At 49.3% G+C, this 22,262-nt stretch overlaps 1 protein-coding gene across 6 annotated transcripts in view; it reads left to right on the top strand.

Moving 5' to 3' along the window:
• The first annotated feature begins 348 nt into the window (after positions 1 to 348).
• Positions 349 to 22,262, top strand: part of LOC144276727 (uncharacterized) — a 300,539-nt gene continuing 278,625 nt past the window's right edge. For 3 of the 6 annotated variants that reach the window (XM_077837018.1, XM_077837019.1, XM_077837012.1), the window contains exon 1: positions 7,797 to 9,105. The gene's annotated coding sequence lies outside the window, so the exon portion shown is untranslated. Of the gene's footprint in view, positions 412 to 7,796; positions 9,106 to 10,444; positions 11,369 to 22,262 lie in introns of those variants that run through there. The other 3 variants (XR_013348333.1, XR_013348325.1, XR_013348327.1) reach the window with 3 other exon arrangements.

Raw genomic sequence — 22,262 nt, 5'->3', positions numbered from 1 at the left:
AACAACATTGTAGCGAGGAAAGCATTGAGGGGAGCCCAGGGCTGCATAAACGGTGTCTGGGAAGGGGGCAGAGAGAGAAGGAAACTACGGGGCATCCTTCAGCACACAGGAGCCCACCTCCATCCTCTAGCGAAAGGGGACGTGGAAAAGAGAGGAGGGGTCCCTCTGTTCCCCTCCCACCCCCCTCGGGCCAGGAGGAAGAACAACTTTTAATCAGCACAGATGGGATTGCACCTGTGTCCGGAGTCCCCACCATCCAGAGGAAGAGGAAATTTATATGAAAGAACAGATCTGGAAACTACCTGTTTTTTTGTTTTTCTTCCACTTTGCTGGGGGGAGTTGGGGGTGGGGGTGGGGGGTCGCGGTGCGGGGAAGGCGAGAAAGCTTTGCCAGCACATGGATCAGCGTAAGGTAAGTTATTTATAGTCCTTAAAAGCTCCTCAAGAGAGATTTGTTTTGGGAGGTGTGGTGTATGTGTGTATGACTGCCGGGGGGGGGGGAGGGGTTCGTCCTAAATTTTGCACCCGGACGTTTAAACGAGGAAGGGTGTCCTTTCGCGGTGGCATAGTTTTTCATGTGAGTTTAGGTTCGGGGTGGGAATTGTTTCGCATGTTCGTCTCCTTTTAACTTCTTTTCTCTGTGTCCCTTTCCTCTGGTCCAGGGTCGGGAGCCAAGGGGGGGGGCAGGCGTTTTGGTCAGGAGGGAGGGAGCGAGGTGGGATTTCCAGCTTGAAATGGGAATTTAAAAATAAAGAAAGGCGATTGCGCCATGTTTGTGTTGCTAAGAGGAGGGGTTGGGGGGGGGGGTGTGTGGCATGGCTGCATGCCACATGGCTTCTCTGGAGCGGCTGGGTTGTTCGTGTGTTTTTCCCCCTCCGTGTCCGCATTCCAGCTAATGTTGCGCAGATAAAATTCGAACTTGAGGTAAACAGAAGAGGAAACGAGGGGGCGGGCGGGCGAGGGGGGGGGGGAAGGCTGTTTCCATCCTGGGATCCCACCTCTCCACTTCGCAGATAACATCCACAGCGGGCACAGCAACCCCCCCCCACCCCCCTCCTTTGTCGCCAGCCAGAAAAATAAGAGCAGTGGGACTGCAAACCATAACCCCCCCCCCCTCCCCAGGTCCTCTGCAGCTAGGGTGGTGATGGGAGGGGGCGGAGCGCCTTTTTATCTCCAAAACGTCACATTCCAAATCCATAACAACACAACCCCCCCCACCCCCCACCCACGCACACACCTTCGCCACCAGCATATAGGGAAGATGCCTTTCCCCCTCGCCGGCTCGCAGCATAGTGATCCCCACTTGCTTGCCCCAGGAAAGCATTACGCCGAATAGGTGAGAGCAGAAATAAATCCCCTTAGTGGGTGCCCCACCTCATCCAGCCGTGTTCCTCTCAGGCACCCAGCGAGCTCAGAGCCTCCCAAACACAGGGTGGAGCGGGTGGCTTTTTTAACTAAAGGGGGAGGGGGCATGTTTTCCCCCCTTAGTGAAGGTGCAAGGACTAGGTTACTACAGTGCTGAGCATCTGGTTATTGGTCGGTGCTGGAGCTCCGTGTGCGAGCAACGGGTAAGTGTGGCTAGCGGGGTGTGTGGCAGCAGGTGCGGAGGCTTGGCATGTGGTTAGCATCACAGCGATACTGTGATGGAGGTTCGTGGGGATTTGGTAAGTGACTGCTGGGTAGCTGTGTGTTAGACGGGAGGGGGCCTTAGAAACCAGGGGGGAATGACAGCTGCGAGGCGGAGGAAGGCTTTGTGGTTGGGAAGGGGGTTTTGCTCTTTGTGGTGGTTTTGGAAAGCAGCAGAACAGCATCCCCTTAACAGGCTTAGGTATCTTCAGCTGGGTATAGATGATCTTGTTTAGTTTTAGGGGAGGGGTGTGTGTGTGTCTTTGATTTTGAGGGAGGTGTGCTGGTGGTCTGGGAAAGGTTATCTTTTGAAGTGGTGTGAAGTAGCAAAAATGTGGATGTGTCTGTCATCTGAAGGGGGGGGGGTGCTGTGATTTGCAAGTTCTAGGTTATGGCACAGGCAGTTTAGCTGGCAATAAGTATACTCATCACTAATGTGATGCCCTTCACGTGTCCAGAGCACTGCAAACACAACCACGAATTCATTGGCGCAGGTTTCTTTCTCTGTGCCACGTGGCTAGTGCAGGGGGCAGGCACTTGCCTGCAGTGGTATAGACAGCGGGTAGGGTGAGGTGGGACATGGGTACATGGCAAGATGGGGAATAAAGGGGAGAAAGGACTCCTTTGGAGAGAGAGGTATGTGGAATAGAAGAAGGCCCCATATGAAGTATAAGGGTGTATTAGGCCTTAAGGAGCTTGCGGGCAAGTGGAGTTGAGTGGGGAATTACAAAGCAATTTATCCTGGTGAGGAGGGGTAAAAGGACACTGGAGAGTGTATATGAGGAGGTAATACACATCATGAGGAGGAAGGGTCAGGAATACTGAGTGGATTATATCTTGAAAGTGATGGGAGTGCTGGGGGAGGGACTAACAGACGTGTGCGGGCGGGCTGTACACGTGATTGGTTCGAGTGGGGAGTTCAGTATGGGGGTGTAACATGTTGGGGATGGGGAGACAAGAGTGGGTCTGAGGAAGGTATGCGGGATTTGTGTGTGTGATTTGGGAATGGGAAGATGTACACAGGGCCATGGGGAGGGGCCAAAGGACTGTAGTGGAGGGTCAAGGACAAAACATGTTGTTGAGAAGCAGGGGTGCTGGAACAATGTGTACAGTGGGGGGGCTGAGAGCCATTGAACCGAACTGTAAACCCTGTATATGATGGAAACCACTTCAAGCCAGGGGGTGCGGTAGCACCCCCAGTTCCAGCACCTGTGTTGAGAAGTGGTTTTCCTGGGTGCATAGAGCTGGCACAGGGCTCTGTACGGGAGGGGTGTGCGTCCTGCCGCAGTGAGGGTTTCTGGGTGATGTCATACGGGGCTGTACTGGGAGCAAGTGGCACAGGTCTGTGTAAGGGGGTTGGTGTGTATGTATCGGAGACACAAAGCTGTGTTGAGATGAGGGAGTGGGGGGCATAGGTATATGTTTGGGTGAGGATGCCTGTGGGGGGACACTACACTGTTGGGAGGTGAAAGGGTCTGTATATGTGGGGCAAAGCTGTGTCAGGGTGAGGGGGTCTGTACTTGGGGGCACAGAGCGGTGTTAGGGTGAGGGAGCGTGGGTGGTAACAGGTCTGTGTTGGGGCAAAGGTTGTATGGGTGGGGACAGGGCTGTGTTGGGGCAAAGGGGTCGATGTATGGATGGGGACGGGGTTGTGTTGTGTCAGAGGGGTAGGGCTGTGTTGGTGGGGACGGGGTTGTGTTGTGTCGGAGGGGTAGGGCTGTGTTGGGGTGAATGGGGGGTGGGGACGGGTGTGGGGACAGGGCTGCATTAGGGCAGGGGGTGAGTATAGGGGTGGGGACAGGGCTGTGTTGGGGCGAAGGGGTGGGTGTAGGGGTGGGGACGGGGTTGTGTTGTGTTGGAGGGGTGGGGCTGTGTTGGTGGGGACGGGGTTGTGTTGTGTCAGAGGGGTGAGGCTGGGTTGGGGTGAAGGGGTGGGGACGGGGTTGTGTTGTGTCGGAGGGGTGGGGCTGTGTTGGTGGGGACGGAGTTGTGTTGTGTCAGAGGGGTGAGGCTGGGTTGGGGTGAAGGGGTGGGGACGGGGCTGGGTTGGTGGGGACGGGGTTGTGTTGTGTCGGAGGGGTGGGGACGGGGCTGGGTTGGTGGGGACGGGGTTGTGTTGTGTCGGAGGGGTGGGGACGGGGCTGGGTTGGTGGGGATGGGGTTGTGTTGTGTCGGAGGGGTGGGGACGGGGCTGGGTTGGTGGGGATGGGGTTGTGTTGTGTCGGAGGGGTGAGGACAGGGTTGGGTTGTGTCGGAGGGGTGGGGACGGGGCTGGGTTGGTGGGGACGGGGTTGGGTTGTGTCGGAGGGGTGAGGACGGGGTTGGGTTGTGTCGGAGGGGTGGGGACGGGGCTGGGTTGGTGGGGACGGGGTTGGGTTGTGTCGGAGGGGTGAGGACGGGGTTGGGTTGTGTCGGAGGGGTGGGGACGGGGCTGGGTTGGTGGGGACGGGGTTGGGTTGTGTCGGAGGGGTGAGGACGGGGTTGGGTTGTGTCGGAGGGGTGGGGACGGGGCTGGGTTGGTGGGGACGGGGTTGGGTTGTGTCGGAGGGGTGGGGACGGGGCTGGGTTGGTGGGGACGGGGTTGGGTTGTGTCGGAGGGGTGAGGACGGGGTTGGGTTGTGTCGGGGGGGTGGGGACGGGGCTGGGTTGGTGGGGACGGGGTTGTGTTGTGTCGGAGGGGTGAGGACGGGGTTGGGTTGTGTCGGGGGGGTGGGGACGGGGCTGGGTTGGTGGGGACGGGGTTGTGTTGTGTCGGGGGCGTGGGGACGGGGCTGGGTTGGTGGGGATGGGGTTGTGTTGTGTCGGAGGGGTGAGGACGGGGTTGTGTTGTGTCGGAGGGGTGGGGACGGGGCTGGGTTGGTGGGGATGGGGTTGTGTTGTGTCGGAGGGGTGAGGACGGGGTTGTGTTGTGTCGGAGGGGTGGGGACGGGGCTGGGTTGGTGGGGACGGGGTTGTGTTGTGTCGGAGGGGTGAGGACGGGGCTGGGTTGGTGGGGACGGGGTTGTGTTGTGTTGGAGGGGTGGGGATGGGGTTGTGTTGTGTCGGGGGGGTGGGGACGGGGCTGGGTTGGTGGGGACGGGGTTGTGTTGTGTCGGAGGGGTGGGGACGGGGCTGGGTTGGTGGGGACGGGGTTGTGTTGTGTCGGGGGGGTGGGGACGGGGCTGGGTTGGTGGGGACGGGGTTGTGTTGTGTCGTGTCGGAGGGGTGGGGATGGGGTTGTGTTGTGTCGGGGGGGGTGGGGACGGGGCTGGGTTGGTGGGGACGGGGTTGTGTTGTGTCGGGGGGGTGGGGACGGGGCTGGGTTGGTGGGGACGGGGTTGTGTTGTGTCGGAGGGGTGGGGACGGGGCTGGGTTGGTGGGGACGGGGTTGTGTTGTGTCGGAGGGGTGGGGACGGGGCTGGGTTGGTGGGGACGGGGTTGTGTTGTGTCGGGGGGGTGGGGACGGGGCTGGGTTGGTGGGGACGGGGTTGTGTTGTGTCGTGTCGGAGGGGTGGGGACGGGGCTGGGTTGGTGGGGACGGGGTTGTGTTGTGTCGGGGGGGTGGGGCTGGGTTGGTGGGGACGGGGTTGTGTTGTGTCGGAGGGGTGGGGACGGGGCTGGGTTGGTGGGGACGGGGTTGTGTTGTGTCGGGGGGGTGGGGACGGGGCTGGGTTGGTGGGGACGGGGTTGTGTTGTGTCGGAGGGGTGGGGACGGGGCTGGGTTGGTGGGGACGGGGTTGTGTTGTGTCGGGGGGGTGGGGACGGGGCTGGGTTGGTGGGGACGGGGTTGTGTTGTGTCGTGTCGTGTCGGAGGGGTGGGGACGGGGCTGGGTTGGTGGGGACGGGGTTGTGTTGTGTCGGGGGGGGTGGGGCTGGGTTGGTGGGGACGGGGTTGTGTTGTGTCGGAGGGGTGGGGACGGGGCTGGGTTGGTGGGGACGGGGTTGTGTTGTGTCGGGGGGGTGGGGACGGGGCTGGGTTGGTGGGGACGGGGTTGTGTTGTGTCGGGGGGGTGGGGACGGGGCTGGGTTGGTGGGGACGGGGTTGTGTTGTGTCGGGGGGGGTGGGGACGGGGTTGTGTTGTGTCGGGGGGGGTGGGGACGGGGCTGGGTTGGTGGGGACGGGGTTGTGTTGTGTCGGGGGGGTGGGGACGGGGCTGGGTTGGTGGGGACGGGGTTGTGTTGTGTCGTGTCGGGGGGGTGGGGACGGGGCTGGGTTGGTGGGGACGGGGTTGTGTTGTGTCGGAGGGGTGGGGATGGGGTTGTGTTGTGTCGGAGGGGTGGGGACGGGGCTGGGTTGGTGGGGACGGGGTTGTGTTGTGTCGGGGGGGGTGGGGACGGGGCTGGGTTGGTGGGGACGGGGTTGTGTTGTGTCGTGTCGGGGGGGTGGGGACGGGGCTGGGTTGGTGGGGACGGGGTTGTGTTGTGTCGGAGGGGTGGGGACGGGGCTGGGTTGGTGGGGACGGGGTTGTGTTGTGTCGGAGGGGTGGGGCCGTGTGGGGGTGAACGGGGGTGGGTAGGGACAGGGCTGTGTAGGGGTGGGGACGGGGGCTGGGGCTATGCGAGGGTCCGGGGGGACTCGGCTGTACGGGGTGCTGTGGCAGCTGATCGCCCGGCCGGGGTGGAGCGAGCGCGACCCCGACCTAGCGGCAGCGGCCCGAACCCGAGCTCTCAGGGGCGCCGCCGCCGCCTCCCTGCTGCACCAGCCGCCGGCTGTGGGGCCACGCCCACTGCGCGCCTGACCAATCCCCGGCCCGCGCCGCTGCGGTAGCCGCAGCCCGCCCCTGCCAATGGGCGCGTCGCTGCCGTCTCTCCGCCCACCCTCCTGTTTGTTATGGTCCGGGCCACGTGCCGCCGGCTCAGCTTGTCACGCGGCAGGGCCCCGCGCCGCCCCGCCCCCACCGCCGTCCTACCTCTTCTGCCCGGAAGGAAGGCGACACAGGTGGGGGATGGGCCCGAAAACCAGACAGACCAGGAAGGGAGCAATTCCCGCCCGCGGGTCCCGGCGCCCGGCCCCGTCGGGCCCTACGCGGGGTCCGATCCCCCACCCCGCGGGTCTCGGCGCCCGGCCCCGTCAGGCCCCACGCGGGTCCCGATTTTCCCCCACACACGCGGGTCCCGATTCCCCCCCCCGGCCCCACGCCGGTCCCGATTCCCCCCCACGCGGGTCCAGGCCCTGTCAGGCCCCCTGCCGGTCCCGATTCCCCCCCCACGCGGGTCCCGGTGCCCGCCCTGTCAGGCCCCACGCGGGGTCCGATTTCCCCTTCCTCCCCCCACACGGGTCCCGGCGCCCGGCCCCGTCAGGCCCCACGCGGGGTCGGATCCCCCCCCACGCGGGTCCCGGCCCCGTCAGGCCCCACGCGGGATCGGATCCCCCCCACGCGGGTCCCGGCCCCGTCAGGCCCCACGCGGGGTCGGATTCCCCCCCCCCCACGCGGGTCCCGGCCGCGTCAGGCCCCACGCGGGGTCCGATTCCCCCCCCCCCACGCGGGTCCCGGCCGCGTCAGGCCCCACGTGGGGTCGGATCCCCCCCCCCCCACGCGGGTCCCGGCCCCGTCAGGCCCCACGCGGGGTCGGATCCCCCCCCCCCCACGCGGGTCCCGGCCCCGTCAGGCCCCACGCGGGGTCCGATTCCCGCCCGCAGGTCCCGGCGCCCTGCCCTGTCCGACCCTGGGAGGGAGCAGCTTCCTTCCTGTGGTTCCCAGGGCCCCGCCTCATCAGGCCCCAGCAGGGCACCGATTCCTGCCTCTGTGTCTCAGGGTCCTGCCCTAGGCAGCGCCTCACAGGATTGATGCTTGCACGTGGATACTGGTGCCCTGTCCCGTCATATTGCACAGGGAGACTGATTCCTACCCAGGCGTCCCAGGGTCCTGCGCCATCCGACTCCATGAGGCAACCAGTTCTTCGTCCTGGGTCCCAGGGCCCTGCTCCCATCCGACCAGACAAAGGGACCAATTCCTGCTTCTGGGGTTCCAGGGCTCTGCTCTGTCAGGCCCCATGAGGGGAATTCCTGCCTGTCAGTCCAGGGGCCCTGCCCTGTCAATTCCACGAAGGGACCAATTCCTGTTGTTTGTTCCCAGAGCCCTGCCACATCAAACCCTGAAGGGACAAATTTCTATCTCCGTGTAACTGGGCACTGCCTGTTAAAACCCATCCAGGGTCCAATTGCTATCTACAGGTATCTTGGCATCATCCCATCTAGGTACCAAATCAGGCTTGTGGTTGTAACTTTTTATGGAAGTCTTTTTTGTTTGTCTCTTAATAAGGTTGTATGAAGAAAGGTCTTGGGGGTTGGCACGTCTATTTAGATATGGCTGCACAGCTTTCACCACAAATAGTAACAGGATATTTTTCCTAGACTAGTAGGCTATTGAATATTGCAGGGAGAGAAGCAGGGTAGGAGAAGTATAACTAAGAGTGTCTTGCAATGTATTTTGTTGTTAAACTTCAAAAAGATGGAATCATCTAGTAAAATTATCTAGGCAAATTGTATCCCCGAATGCTTGTAAAGAACTAAATAACAGCAAACAGAGAAGTACAGGGAATGGAGAAGAGAAATTGTTTTATGATAGATGATGAGACAGAGAAATGCAGGAATGCTGTTGCAGAGTTGCTGAGGAGACGATTCTTGCTCTAACATTGGTAAGGTTGTAATGCCAGACAAAGGATATAAGAAGGGGTGCAGCAAGATTAGGTTAATGATATGTGCCGGGTTTAATACGTACCTAGGGCGTTATCTTGTATGGGATGGGGACAAGATCAGGGAGTATGCACAGCCATTTGCCTGATTGAGCCATAATCCTTCTCTCACTTACGCCATTGTAAACTGGATATTGTTCCCTTCAATCAATGGAGTTGCCCAGATGTAAGAGGGAAGTTGGGCTCAGCATTTTAATAACAGGAGTGTAATTTTGAACTATGCTGAAATGAATGAGAGGCCAGGGGTTGATTTGAAGATTGGGATGGTAGGTGCATTTTGCATATGGTGTGGAGAGCAAGGATCTTAGGGAGACTAGATGCTTTCATAGCACAGATAATATTATGCATAGGAATATCTTTAGTCACTTAGCATGGTGACAGGTTTCAGAAGGGTAGCCGTGTTAGTCTGTGTCAGTAAAAACAACGAGAAGTTCTTGTGGGAGCTTAGAGACTAACACATTTATTTGGGCATAAGCTTTCATGGGCTATAGCCCACTTCATCAGATATGAAGTGGGTTATAGCCCATGAAAGGTTATTTTTACTCGCCTAGGTAATCTCATTGACTTGCTTAGTATAGGTACAGCTATACTTACTCTTTGGGTTTTGGAAGAGGAACAAAAACAATTCACCTGAAACTTGTTACTCAATAAAGACATATCTTTTTGATATAGATTTGAGCAGAGTGAAAGGAACATAGTCATGCAGCACACTCCTGACACTGAAATTTGTGATGTCCGTGGATCGGTAGGCTGAATAAACAATGGTGGACACACCAGGAAATTGCTTTCTCCTTCATTGCTGCTGGTGAGATGCTATTAATTTAAAAATGTGTTCCCATCTCCCATTGCTCTTTAATATTACTGAGCTCATTTATCTTCTCAGTGAGACAGCTACGAGGAAAAATATTTCATTTTGTAACTTAGTTCACCTTCAAAAAGAACAGATATTACTTCATGCTGCCAGTTTGTAGCAAGGCTCACTGTGTACTGTACACTGTGTTTTATGGAGCGGTTGTGGTGATGAATACAGTGTGTATTAAAAAGGGTTATGAAAAACAGCTATTGTGCTTGACTTCTGTTTTCTTTCTATTTAAATAATGCCTGTATATATCTTACATAAGATATGCCCAAAATTTCACTGTAGGAACTCATGACTTGCCAATTTTCACTGGTAAATAAATAAAAAAAGGATCACTCTTTTAGTGTAGAAGAGTTCAGAAAAGTATCTGAAAAGGAAACTGCTAAACAACGGTTGGTTGTTGGTTTTGCAATGGGAAGTAATGAAACCTATTTTTTCACTTCAATAAAAAGCGAAATTGTGAACTTATTTCATAAACGTTACTGTACCTATGCTACTAATAACCTATTAGATGATTAAAACTGAAAGAATGTAAGAACTTCTTGTTCATGCTTCACTGTTCCATTACTTATTTACTTTACTGCATTTCTCTCAACTTTGACAATGAAAATCTGTGAAGGCCGGCCTTCAGTGCAACTATGTTTGGGTTGCCGTGTTGCCAACTTTAGTGATTTTATTGTGGTCTTGTGATATTTGGAGGTGTGTTTTGTCCTTAAAGCTCCAGCTGCTGGAATCGTGTGATTATGTCAGAATCTGAGATTTCATTAAAAAAAATATAACCCTTATGGTTGCAGACAAAAACCTTTGAAAATGTGAACTCTTAAAAGCTCTAAAACCAGAAGGCAAATAAAAAGACTCCTTCCCCATAGTATTTCTTTCAAGCCAGTATCATTATTTTTTGAGTCTGACTCATGATTTTTGAATGACTGGGGTTGGCAATACTGAGGTTGCTACTGTGACCACTGGAATTTTAAAAAAAAAATTTCTTTTGGCTTTGGATTTTTGTAAAGACTCTTATTTAAAAAACAAAAACAACCCAACAACATTTTAGCTTGTAAAGAGGGCATTGTTGTCCGGTGGCTAGAACAAGGGACTGGGAATTGAGATTGCTGGGTTCTGTTTCCAAGTTTTATCATTGATGTTGTCTGTAACTTAACCTCTCTATCCATTTCCTGGTTTGGGACTTGATACTTACCTTATAGTGGTGTTATGAGGCTGAATTCATTAACGTTTGCAGACTGCTTTGAGTTCTTGGATGAAAAGCATTATATTATAATTCTTGCAGGTGGTGCAGGGGTATACCTGTGCAGCGCTCATGAATGGTGTAGTGGCTGGGAATGGAGAACCGCAGCCACTGGGAGCTGCGGGCGGCTGTGCCTGTGGACAGTCAATGTAAACGAACTGTCTCGCAGCCTGCCAGTGGATTACCTTGATGGGCCATATGCGGCCCGCGAGCCGCAGGTTGCCCACCGCTGGATTAGAGACTTCCTCCTTCCCAACCAATTTAAACCGCTGACAAACAACTTGAAAGTGAGAGGATGTAACAAGCTACAGTGAAATGAGTCTTAGTGAAATTATTTGTTTAATATCAAGAAAAAAAGTTTGCTTCCAGTTTCTCCTGTGCTTTTTAAAACAAACAAATTAACTTGTGTTTTCCAGAGGCTGCTTGCTACATTATTGTAGAGTTTTCAGTTCATGCTTTTAGGCTCTTATTTTGAGAATTTTTTTCCAGCGATGTAGGTGTCTTTCATTGTCTGGTTTCAGAGTCTCAGCCGTGTCAGTCTGTATCCGCAAAAAGAACAGGAGTACCTGTGGCACCGTAGAGTACTCATTTTAATTGTCTGCTGAGCGTGCTCTGTGGCTGTTAGGTGATCACTTTGCCCAGTGTTCTGGGCTTCTCCTGATTTTAATGTCATGGTTGTGGTCTACCTTCCTGGAGCAGTTATGCACCCTGTGTATTTTAATAGCTTGCAAGTATATCCAACTGAACACCATCTTTGTGTAGTGATTTCTTTGTAAGTATTTTTCTTCCTCTTCTCCACTGCTGTTCTCTACAAAATGAAGCTGTTTCTGTTCTGGAGATCTATTTTTTGACCATTGTGTAATAATTGTTTTAGTTAAATGGTTAAACTTTCAATTGCTATTAGTATGTGTTTTGAAACCCATTTTAGAATGGGTTTGTTGCTGTGTAATAAACAGATTTCATTTATTTTCTGTGTAATGCTTTAATAGCATGAGTTGTGATTTATGTTTGGGGATAGAGGGATCAGATGAGATCCTGGGCTTTAAGTTGCATTCCATATCTTTTAAACGGTTTGTGATTTGGGAGAGGAGAATAAAAATACTTCTGTAGTGCCTTCCATCCAAGGATTTCTAAATGCTTGGCTGACATTAACCAGCCATCCCCAGATATTATTTTAGTTTTTTAGGTAGAGGGAAAAGTGAGTCATAGAAAAGTTAAATCTTTTTGACTGATGAAGTTTGTGACACAGTCAGGATTATAACTTAAGAATCCTGGTCCTGTGTCCTAACCAGGAGGCCATCCTTAAGTTAAATATTTTTAACTTGCTTGTGGAGAGTAAGATTCTAACCTGTTAACCTCATGCGTGCTTTTTCTTGATGAGACATGTGTAAGAAGGATCACTTTTGTGTAGACGAGCAGGACTAAGAAAAGCACAAATAGTGCAAATATTCAAGTTATGTAGTAAAAATGTTAAATAATAAATTTAGTCTGCAGCAAGGGAGATTCAGGTTAGATACTAAGAAAAACTTTCTAACTATAAAGCTAGTTAAGTACTGGAACAGGTTACCTAAAGAGGGGGTGGTATCCCCATCACTGGAGTTTTTTAAAAGCAGGTTTAATAAACATGTCAGGGATGGTGTAGGTGTACTCAGTCCTGCTTCAGTGCAGGGGGATGGACAGTTGACCTCTTGAGGTACCTTCTAGCCCTAAGTTTCTATAATTGTATTTTAGGGAAGAATTTTAATGGCATTTTGTATTGTATGAAGTAATATTTTGCTTTTTTAAAGAATAAGAACATAAGACTGGCCATACTGCGTCAGACCAAAGGTCCATCCAGCCCAGTATCCTGTCTACCGACAGTGACCAATGCTAGGTGCGCCAGAGGGAGTGAACCTAACAGGTAATGATCTAGTGGTCTCTCTCTTGCCATCCATCTCCACCCTCTGACATAAATATTTTGTCATACTGGTGTGAGTTTGTGCATGCCATTGCCATCTCTGGATGACATCAGATGTACTGAACTGTTGTAAGCCTATACATCCAAAGCTAATAGAGATTATAGTTTGGGCTCAGCACTTCAAAAAAGAGAACGTTTGTTTTGTTTTTATATACTTTTGCAGTGGAAATAAATACTCATGAAAACATTTCTATTAAATTGTAAGACCCTGTTTTTATATTTTTAAAACCATCTAAATGTTAGGTCTAAAATTCACTGACTTCTATCACTTTAACTTACACCAGTGTTTTGTTTTTTTTTTCCCCTCCCCTCCTTCTCCCCTCCACATGCTCTTTTGCCATCTGGTCTCTTTCTCTACTTTTTCTCCCTGCACATTTTTCTTGATCACTTTCCCCTCTTCTCCCACTGCACACGCTGCCCAACTGGCTGTTTTTTCTTCTTCCCAACAACCTTCTTCTCCCACTTGTGGTTCTCAGTCCAAAGCTCAAGTCCCAAGGGCAGTTCCTGTTTCTTTTCTTCCACCCAAGTTCAGCCGTGGCCTCTAAGGGAAGAAGCTAAACTGATTCTTCCTTGTTTAAAATTGCTTTTACAAGAACTTGTGCTATCTGTACAGTGAAGACTCTGGATGTCTATAGAAAGAGATGGAAGCAAGAAGGAGGAGCCAGCATCAGGTGACAGGCCACCTCTCCATGGGTCATGGTCTAGGAACTACACTGTTCTCTTGTAGCTAAAACCTAAAACTTTTTAAAAATATAGGCAAATGTCTCAGGTTTAATCTTTAAGTTATTTGGTTTCTGCCTGTTCACAGTAGTCCAAAGACACATCAAATAAGGAGGGGGTAAAATGCGGGTAATGCTAGCTATGTACTCTTAGAGTATTCTTTCTGTTATGTTACTTTTGAGAAGGATTAGAGAAGAGGATATCCTAGAGTAATAGCACTAGCTAAATATTTTAAATGCAAGGCCGTCCCAGCGACGCATTCTGTTACATATGTCTAGTTATGTTTATAACTATCTTCTGTGATATAACACCCAGTTCTGCCCAAATTGTTAAAAAGGACAGCAAGCAGTTATCAACTTTGGCTAAGGTCATCATGAACATTTAATGACTAGATGTAAACACTAAATGAAATGAAGCCAAGGATGATATTTACCTTTATGGGCAATAAATCTTGCTGTCCAAAAAGAGAACACAGTTTACATATAATGTTAAATACATTAGAAAGTTAGTTATGACATGGATTTCACGTAAGCTGCATTTGAAAGTCTCAGGGCCTGATTCTTATTAGAATCTAGTTCTTAGATTTTTCTAAAGTACTAGAGATAAACAGTCTAAATACTATAGTCTATATCGCTATTGCCATTATAGTTTCTTTGCATATAACAAGCCTGTTCTTTAGAGTCTGTTTCCTGTCAGATGTAAGTAAAACAGCTTGATGGCTTCTAACGCCATAAGAAACTAACAGAAAACTAACCACAAGTATCAGCCAACAGTATCTAAAATGTAAATCAAGTTAGCTTATTCCAGCTAATTGCAATAACTAGCTCTTTATTCAGTATATCTCTTTAAGCATCCCATAATTTAAAACAATGTACGTTCCTGTGGTCCTCATCAGTGTGTGTAGTAGTGTGTCTTCTCTTCTGTCAGGCAGGTGATGCCTGTGGGGATGAATAATTTTGGGGGCTAGCCCCTCCTCTTCCTGCTAGTGCCCACTCTCTTTTTCTTTCTTCAGTTGTTTTCTTTCCTCGATGGAGTAACAGTAGCTAGTACTTATTCTCTGACATACTCTTTTGTTTCTATGGTCTCAAAGAACTACTGACATCTGAAATCTAAATAGAACAAAAGAAACCAGAAGTGAACAAGAAATCTAGCAGGAAGGGCAAAAAGTGCCCGCCCTGTTCTTCTACCCCACTTCTGCCTTCAGTTGTGGAGCCTTCACGCAGTTGTCCAGAATTCTTCCCTCCACCAGAATTCTGGTGGAATTCTTCCCTCCATTGTCAGAATGATTGATGGAAGATAATCATCTCCAGTTTCCTCCTTGCTCTAGCATCTCTGCTGAATGTGTAAGCTCGGATGGAGTTTTACATAATGCTTGACTTCAAGGACTAGGCTGTGCAGCAGCATCTTATTCCAAGACTTGTCAGTACCTCATCAAGCCCTCTGCACACATTCTTGGGGTGGTGACATTTCCTCTAAGCTTTGTTTTTTATCCTTTTCATTCAAGAGCCCTTGCTATCTAGGTATGTGCTGGACTCAGTTTCACACTTCAGTGAAAATACCTCTCTTCCTACTCCAGCAACACTGTCAAATATATTTATCAGACTTCCTCCTTTTGGTGAAGACCCGGCTGCATTTCTTTGTTTGGAAATCCCCAGTCAAGCATGGTCTTAAACAAGGTGTGCAGATTTCCTTTTGTAAACCACAGTGCCAACCCAAGTCCAGTTGGAGCCAGTTCTGGATTTCCCTTTTTCTGTCACAGGAACAACATTTCTTCTGGGTCCAGGATTAAGTCTGTGATTTGTGAAGACTAGATCATTGAATTTCACAATCCTTCTCTCCCAATTCCCTGAAGAAGAGCTACATGCAGCATATCTTGCAGTGTGGGTGTGTGGTGTCTGCCATTTTCCCAGTTCCACTCATTCAACTTCCACCTCTTTACTAACTAAATATGACTAGCCATTAACACTTATAGATCCAGAAATCTGTTTTATATTTTTGTTACCCAAGTATAACTAGACATACAAGCAATTGAATAACATTTTTTAATGTTCTTTATTTGGTTTAGTCAACTCTGGTGTAGTTAAAGTGTCATTTGAATTATTTAAATAAAATTAATGAGAATTGTGTTGAATTACATCTGATAGTTACATAGAATGCTTAGACTCTTCTCCTTCCCCACTTCTACCTGCTTTTGCTCCTCTTCATCAAGGCTTTGTGTTGTTGGTCCCTCCACTTGCCCTCTAATCATTAATCATGAAAAGCATAGTCAGCATTTGCTAGCTGGCTCCCATATTGCAAATGTCCGGAGTTACTTTTTAGAGTGCTTCTGCTTCACCTCCTCCCCAACTTTGAAAGGAGGAAGTGCTGATACTTTTTAGTTTCATCCTGCCCTACAGGGTGTGCTGTGGGCAACAGAAGCTTCAACCCTGCTTCAGGGAAGAGGGATCCTGACAACTTAAGTAGGAAGGGCTGTGAATTCTCTGGCATAGGGAAGGGTTGGGTTGAGCATTCATGGGATACTGAATAGGAAAGGACAAGAGTGGTGGTTGCATGTGTATGACAGTAGATGACCAGGGTGCATGAGTGGGAGGAAGCCAGTAAATGAAGTCTATAGGCAGGCTTTTGTGAAAGAGGAGGGGATGGAAGTTTAGCAAAAAGATGAGGGAGAAAATGGGGGACCTGAAGGAACGAGAGGGACACTAAAAGCAAGGGAGATCAGAGTAACTGAAATTAACTTTTATCAAAGTTCAGTGCCAAAATGAAAATAAAATAAAAATGAAGTTTAAATTTTCATACAAATGATAGGATTTGAACAATCCACAAAATGTGTCTGCAGTGCTCTGTTTATTACCAGTACATGTGTGTAATATGTAAGATGATCATACAGCTGTTAATTTAAGAGGAGTTGTGATTAGTAGGCTGCTCCAGGTATTGCCCATCTGTGTGGTGTTGTGGCTGGGAGGGGTAAGAGGATAGGTGTCACACATAGGGATCTCTCCTCATTTTCTCCTTGTGGTGGATGCAGAGGGCATTTTATGATCCCATTGGGGGCTAGGCTGGGGGGCAAGATTGCAACTGGCACCTGTGCCAGCCTGCTTTTCAAGCCATTCTGTTTTTCTCTGAACACACCCCTGAAGCCACCTGCTTGGCCATAATATCTGCCCTCCACAGTTCACTTGCCCACTGGGCCCTTCTTACATCCGCCCTAGTTGTGGAGATTGTCTGGGTGGCAAGGGTAGACACGATTTGCTCTGAAGACTGTCAACTCCAATCAACTTACCCTACCAATTCACGATTTTAGGGAGAAGTGAAGTTCTCCCTGCAGCCCCACCACAGAAACAAAATACCAAGCTGGAATCTCAAACTTATCTCTCCTGTATGGTGGTTTATTGTGCTACCATTAGATTAATAAATTGGCCCAGGATAATGTTGTCTTTTTAAAGATCTTATTTTCAAATGTTTTTAAATCTGTTCTTGTGTTTTACCATAAACTGATGTGGTCCAGCAGTCTTCTGGCTCAAATACTGGAAATATTTTGTTTTTCTTTTTAAATGAGTCATCCCCATGCATCTGTAAGTGCAGTGATTTTCTATTAAAGGATTCCTTTTACCCTATTAAATTGTCATCATATGGTGCATTTAATGTAGATTTACTACCAAAGAACTAAAAGAGCCTAGGTAACAAACAAGAGGAATTGGAATTGCTCATTTATGAGCATAAATTCAATCTCGCTGAAATTACTGAAAGATGGGGGGATGATTTAATGTGTGCCATGTTGCTTTTATATCATTCTTGTATTTTAATCAAAATGTCATGCAGTACCATGTTAAACACTGTGCCAGAGTTGGCATATATTACTCTAGGTAGATGGCAACTGAAGTGGGCAGCAGGAGTGTAGGCTGCAGTCACTCCTTGGGAGGAAGGTGGTGTGTTGGGACTATAGAGGGTAGTCCACAGTTGCTTCCTGGGAGGAGGGAGTTGGGAGGCTGGCAAATCCAAAGAGGGGGAAAGCCAGGAAGTTAGGAGAAGGCTCAAGGGACTAGCAGCAAGGAATAACAAGGCAGACCTTGGCTGCTAACTGGGGGAGCCCTGAGCTGGAACCCCGAGTAGAGACAAGTCCAGGCAGAGGAGTGTGGACTGCCTGGGACAATTTGGTCTCGGAAGGACTTTGTTGCAATCCCCCTCTGCCCTCTCCAGAAGGGGAAACTATGTTGTGACTCGGCCAGGTTATGAAAAGGAGGCTGCAGTTCCTGGAGCGAGAGGGGCTGCAGGACGAGAAGACGGTAGGAGAGAAACTGCTGGAGGAGGGCACCACACCTGGCCAGAGCTGTCCCCAGGATGGCCAGCAGGAGATGCTACCCGTGGTGGGGGCACCGCATGACAGCATCCCAGGATTGCATTAGCTCTTTTGGCCACAGCGTCACACTGATAACTCTTATTCAGCTGACTATCCACCACACACTCCCAAATCTTTTTCAAAGAGACTTCTTCCCAGGACAGAATCCAACATGGCTTATACTCTTTATTCCTAGAGGTATATATTTACGTTTAGCTGTATTAAAATGCATACTGTTTACTTGCTCCCAGTTTACCAAGTCTTCCAGATCACTGTATAAGCGACCTGTCCTCTTCACTATTTACCACTCCTCCAATTTTTGTGTCATCTGCAAACTTTATCAGTGGTGAATTTTTGTTTTCTTCCTGGTCATTGATAAAAATATTAAATCGCATAGGACCCAAAACCCAGGGAAGTGGTGGAATCTCCGTCCTTCGAGGTTTTTGAGGCCCAGTTTGACAAAGCCCTGTCTGGGATGATTTAGTTGGTGTTGGTCCTGCTTTGAGCAGGGGATTGGACTAGATGACCTTCTGAAGTCTCTTCCAACCCTAGCCTTCTATGATAAACAGAAGAATCTCAACAAACAAGATTGATTGTTTTAACTCTGGATTTGGCCCTGGTGCAGCTGCTGCTGGAATTCAGTATGCAGTTCTGGTGCCCGCAATCCAAAAAGGATGTTGATAAATTGGAGAGGGTTCAGAGAAGAGCCATGAGAATAAAAAATAACTAGAAAACATGCCTTATAGCAGGGTGGACAAACTTTGTGGCCCGAGGGCCACATCGGGGTTGTGAAACGGTATGGAGGGCCGGGTAGGGAAGGCTGTGCCTCCGCAAACAGCCTGGCCCCCGCCCTCTCCCACTTCCTGCCCCCTTACTGCCCCCCTCAGAACCCCCGACCCATCCATCATCCCCCCCCTGCTTCTTGTCCCCTGACCACCCCAACCCCTATACACGCCCCCGCCCCCTGACAGGCTCCCTGGGACCCCCGACCCATCCAACCACGCCCCATTCCTTGTCCCCTGACTGCCCCCTCCCGGGACACCCTTCTCTAACTGCCTCCCCAGGACTCTGCCCCCTATCCAACCCCCTGCTCCCTGTCCCCCCCCCCCCCCAGAACTCCCCTGGGGCCCCACCCCCTATTCAACCTCCCGCACTCCCTGTCTCCTGACCCCTCCCCCCCCGAACCTCCGCCCCATCCAACCACCCCCTGTCCCCTGACTGCCCCCTGGGACCTCCTGCCCCTTATCCAACCCCCTCGCTCCCTTACCAGGCCGCTCAGAGCAGCAGGACAGGCTTATTGGAAAGCCTGGGAGGTGGGCGGGCGCAAGCCGCTCTGCCCATGCAGTGGCGTGACTGCGGGGGATGGGGGACAGCAGGGGAGCGGCCGGGGGCTAGCCTCCCCAGCCAGGAGCTCAGGGGCCGTAGTTTGCCCACCTCTGCCTTATAGTGATAGATTCAAGGAGCTCAGTATATTTAGCTTAACAAAGAGAAGGCTAAGGGGTGATGTGATTAAAGTCTGTAAGTACTGGCATGGAAAACAAATATTTAATAATTGGCTCTTCATTCTATCAGAGAAAGGTGTAACACAATCCAATGGCTGGAAACTGATGCTAGACAAATTCAGACTGGAAATAAGTGTAAATTTTTAATGATGAGAGTAATTAACTATTGGAACTACTTACCATTTGCTATCAATGACAAGTTTTAAATCAGGATTGGATGTTTTTCTAGAAGAACTACTCTAGGAATTATTTTAGGGAAGTTCTATGACCTGCCTTTGTTATACAGGAGGTCAAACTAGATTATCATAATTTTCCCTTCTGGCCTTAGAATCTGTGAATGTATGAAAGTATAAAATCTGCCAAAGGTGTCCATTTCCAAATACATCTTTTTAAGATATATGCCCTTTAAATTATTGGGCCTGTTCTTTCTCTTAAACATCAGTGTAAGTCAAGACTTCTTTGGAGTTACTCTGGACTTACAGTGGCGAAAATGATGAGAGAATCAGGTCCACTCTCTATATGTGTATACTGAAGCTAATTCTTAAAGTAAAACTTCTTGTGCTTGTATGTATCTGTTTTTTGTTGTCATTTGAGGAGCTCTGATTCATGGGATACACAAAACATCTAGCTGTACTCCCTGCACTCATTGGTGGAATAATGACTAAAAATGGCAGCTTGTATTTTTGAACTGTTACATTAATTTTCATATAGTAATGAAAATAAACACTTCAAAGAATCTCTGAAGAGGGATATCTGACTGGTGCATGTTTGATCATTCATGGCATGTGACAGCTGGACAGAAAATTATATTGGCATGTTAGTGATCACTTCATAGTCCCAGTTCTTTAATAGCCCCATTTGTCTGTTTTTATAGCGCTTGTTTGCTTTTAAATTGGAAAATCAAAACATCTGTATTTGTTTAGGAGACCATGTAACCGACAGAACACATGCTAATTGATGTATTAACAGTTCGGAATATGGTTCCACTGCTTTTGCCGTGTGAAAGGGATCATGTCAGGCTGCAAGAGGCTGCACTAGGTGTGCAGTACAGATCTGATGTTACATTATCCCCTTATTCCTCCTCCATCCTATAACCATTCTGTCTCAGCAGGGATTGCTAGACTTAGCTTAGTTAGCTTCAGATGTCTATTGTTGGAGTGTTTCTAACATTACTGTAGAACTTCAGCTAGTCTGTAATAATAGCAGTGGGGATCTTTTTAGGGGGAAAGGAAAGGAAGTGGTAAAGGATGGGCAGATTAGAAAGGCTGGGAATTGGGGTTGTGGCAAGACAGAATAGGAGAGGAGAAATGTCTATAAATAGGAAAACAGATGACAGACTGGAATTCTGTCCCACCAGAAATAGCACCCCTTGTCAGAAATGCATAGGAAACTCTTCCTCCTCAGAGAGAGGCTGTTTTGGTATTGGGAAGTAGTATGACTGATCAGGAGCTTGGTCTAAAACACAAATTTTCATGACCCCAATATTTTGGTCATATGGGGGACTCTGATAAAATATTCAAATAAACCTGGGGGAATCCTTTCTCATTCAAACATAATATTGTCATTGGACTTGTTTTAAATCTTGGTAAGATGTAACATTAGAAAGTCCATGTGCCAAAAAGAGCTATCTTATTCTCTTCTCTAGAAACCTATGTACATTTGCAGTGCCAGTAATGTTTGATGGTTGGTTTAGATGCTGGGGATCAGGAATGTGTATGGCAAGTGTGTTTCACAATAGACTTTAGAGTTTAGACATTAAACATTAAAAGGTTATGTTTCTGCTACCAAGAAGTTAATGGTGTTTTGGCTTCAACGCTTTAAATGAGACAAGTGCAGCTTTGACGTGTATGCTAAAAGTCTATAAATCCTATGTGCAGTGTTTGCTTACTCCTGGGGGAATTCTGCACCACTGCACAATGCAGAATTTTGCAGAAATTAATGTTGGGTGTGCAGAATTTCCTTTCCCCCACAGAAATGGGTTGCAGTGCTGCTGGCTAGGGGCCACTGGACTCAGCAGAGCCTGGCTTGCATATAGAAGACACTGCTCGGGAGAGGGAGCTAGAGGGTTCCTGGCAGGTGCAGCTCCCAGCATGCCCAGAGGGAAGGAGAGGGTGGTGCGCAAGAAACTCTGTGCAAGCCTGGGGTCAAGCATCAGGCTGTTTTTCCCTCTGGATCCCTGAGCTCAGTGGGAGGGAGGAAAGGGTGTCTGGGCAAGGGGGGGTCCTGTGGTCAGGCTCTGAGGTGGGGGGCACAGGGTTAGGTGTATTGGCTGGGAGGGCCCCACAGGTGGGCCCTTGGGGGCGTGTGGGAGAGGTTGTGGGTGTCTGGCCCACCCCCCCCGGCTGGGCTCGGAGTGGGGGAAGGGGGCAGAGAAACGGTAACTGGGTTGTCATAGGGGTTTCTTCAACTCTCTACTCCCAGGGGTAGTTTTTGTGTGTGTCTCTGTTGTTATAGACATACTTGTTGACTGGTGTTTTGAAATAAATTACCAAAATAATTGAAACTGGCATGATTATATAGTGTTGTTTTGACAAATAAAATTTGCAGAATTTTGCAGAATTTTTAACTTTTTGGTGCAGAATGTCCCCAGGAGTATTTGTAGCCATGTTGGTTCCAGGATATTGGAGAGATGAGGTGGGTGAGATAACAATAACAGAAGTTGGTCCAATAAAAGATGATGATATCTCACCCACTTTGTCTCTAGAAATCGTGCAGCTTTCATCCAGACTTGGGTTTTGGTAGGTATTGAATTAGGTAGCATAGAGTAAATTTAGTTAACATCTGACTATTAAAACAAAGTGATAGCAGGAAATATATCTATATGCAGGTTCTCTTACAGCTTGTAATTGTGTGATATTTATAAAGTACTGTGAGGTCATTGGCTTCCGGTATGAGCTGTTTCCTGAAAACCTCATTTTACGTGGTAAATCTAAAAGCGTATTTCTTAGAAAAACTCAGCTGTGTTTTGTTTTTTCCTCTCTTGCTGTTAGTTGTCCATCTTGTTTTGCGTCTGTTGCAGTGTTTATATACTACTATAGAATAAGGACACTTCAATAATGCAAGGGTATATAGAAGTGCACTCAAGCCATGTTTTCAGAACAAACTTTGCATAGAAATTTACTTCATATATGTCAGTGGATTAAATTATCCAATGTAACATGGAGACTACTCAAACATACCATGTAAGACACACACAAGGAGTATTGCCAATACCAACCATTCAAAAATCATGAGTCAGACCCTCCAAAACCAATGAGACTGGCATAAATATTGAGAGATTTTTTTAAAATAATTCATTTTTGGTTTTTTGTTCGTTTTCCTTCTGGTTTCTGAGTCTGTAGGGGA

The sequence above is a fragment of the Eretmochelys imbricata genome, chromosome 1, assembly GCF_965152235.1.
Source record: "Eretmochelys imbricata isolate rEreImb1 chromosome 1, rEreImb1.hap1, whole genome shotgun sequence".
Classification (NCBI taxonomy): domain Eukaryota; kingdom Metazoa; phylum Chordata; order Testudines; family Cheloniidae; genus Eretmochelys; species Eretmochelys imbricata.
The sequence above is the reverse complement of the archived record's forward strand: the minus strand, read 5'-3'. Positions and strand labels throughout refer to the sequence as shown.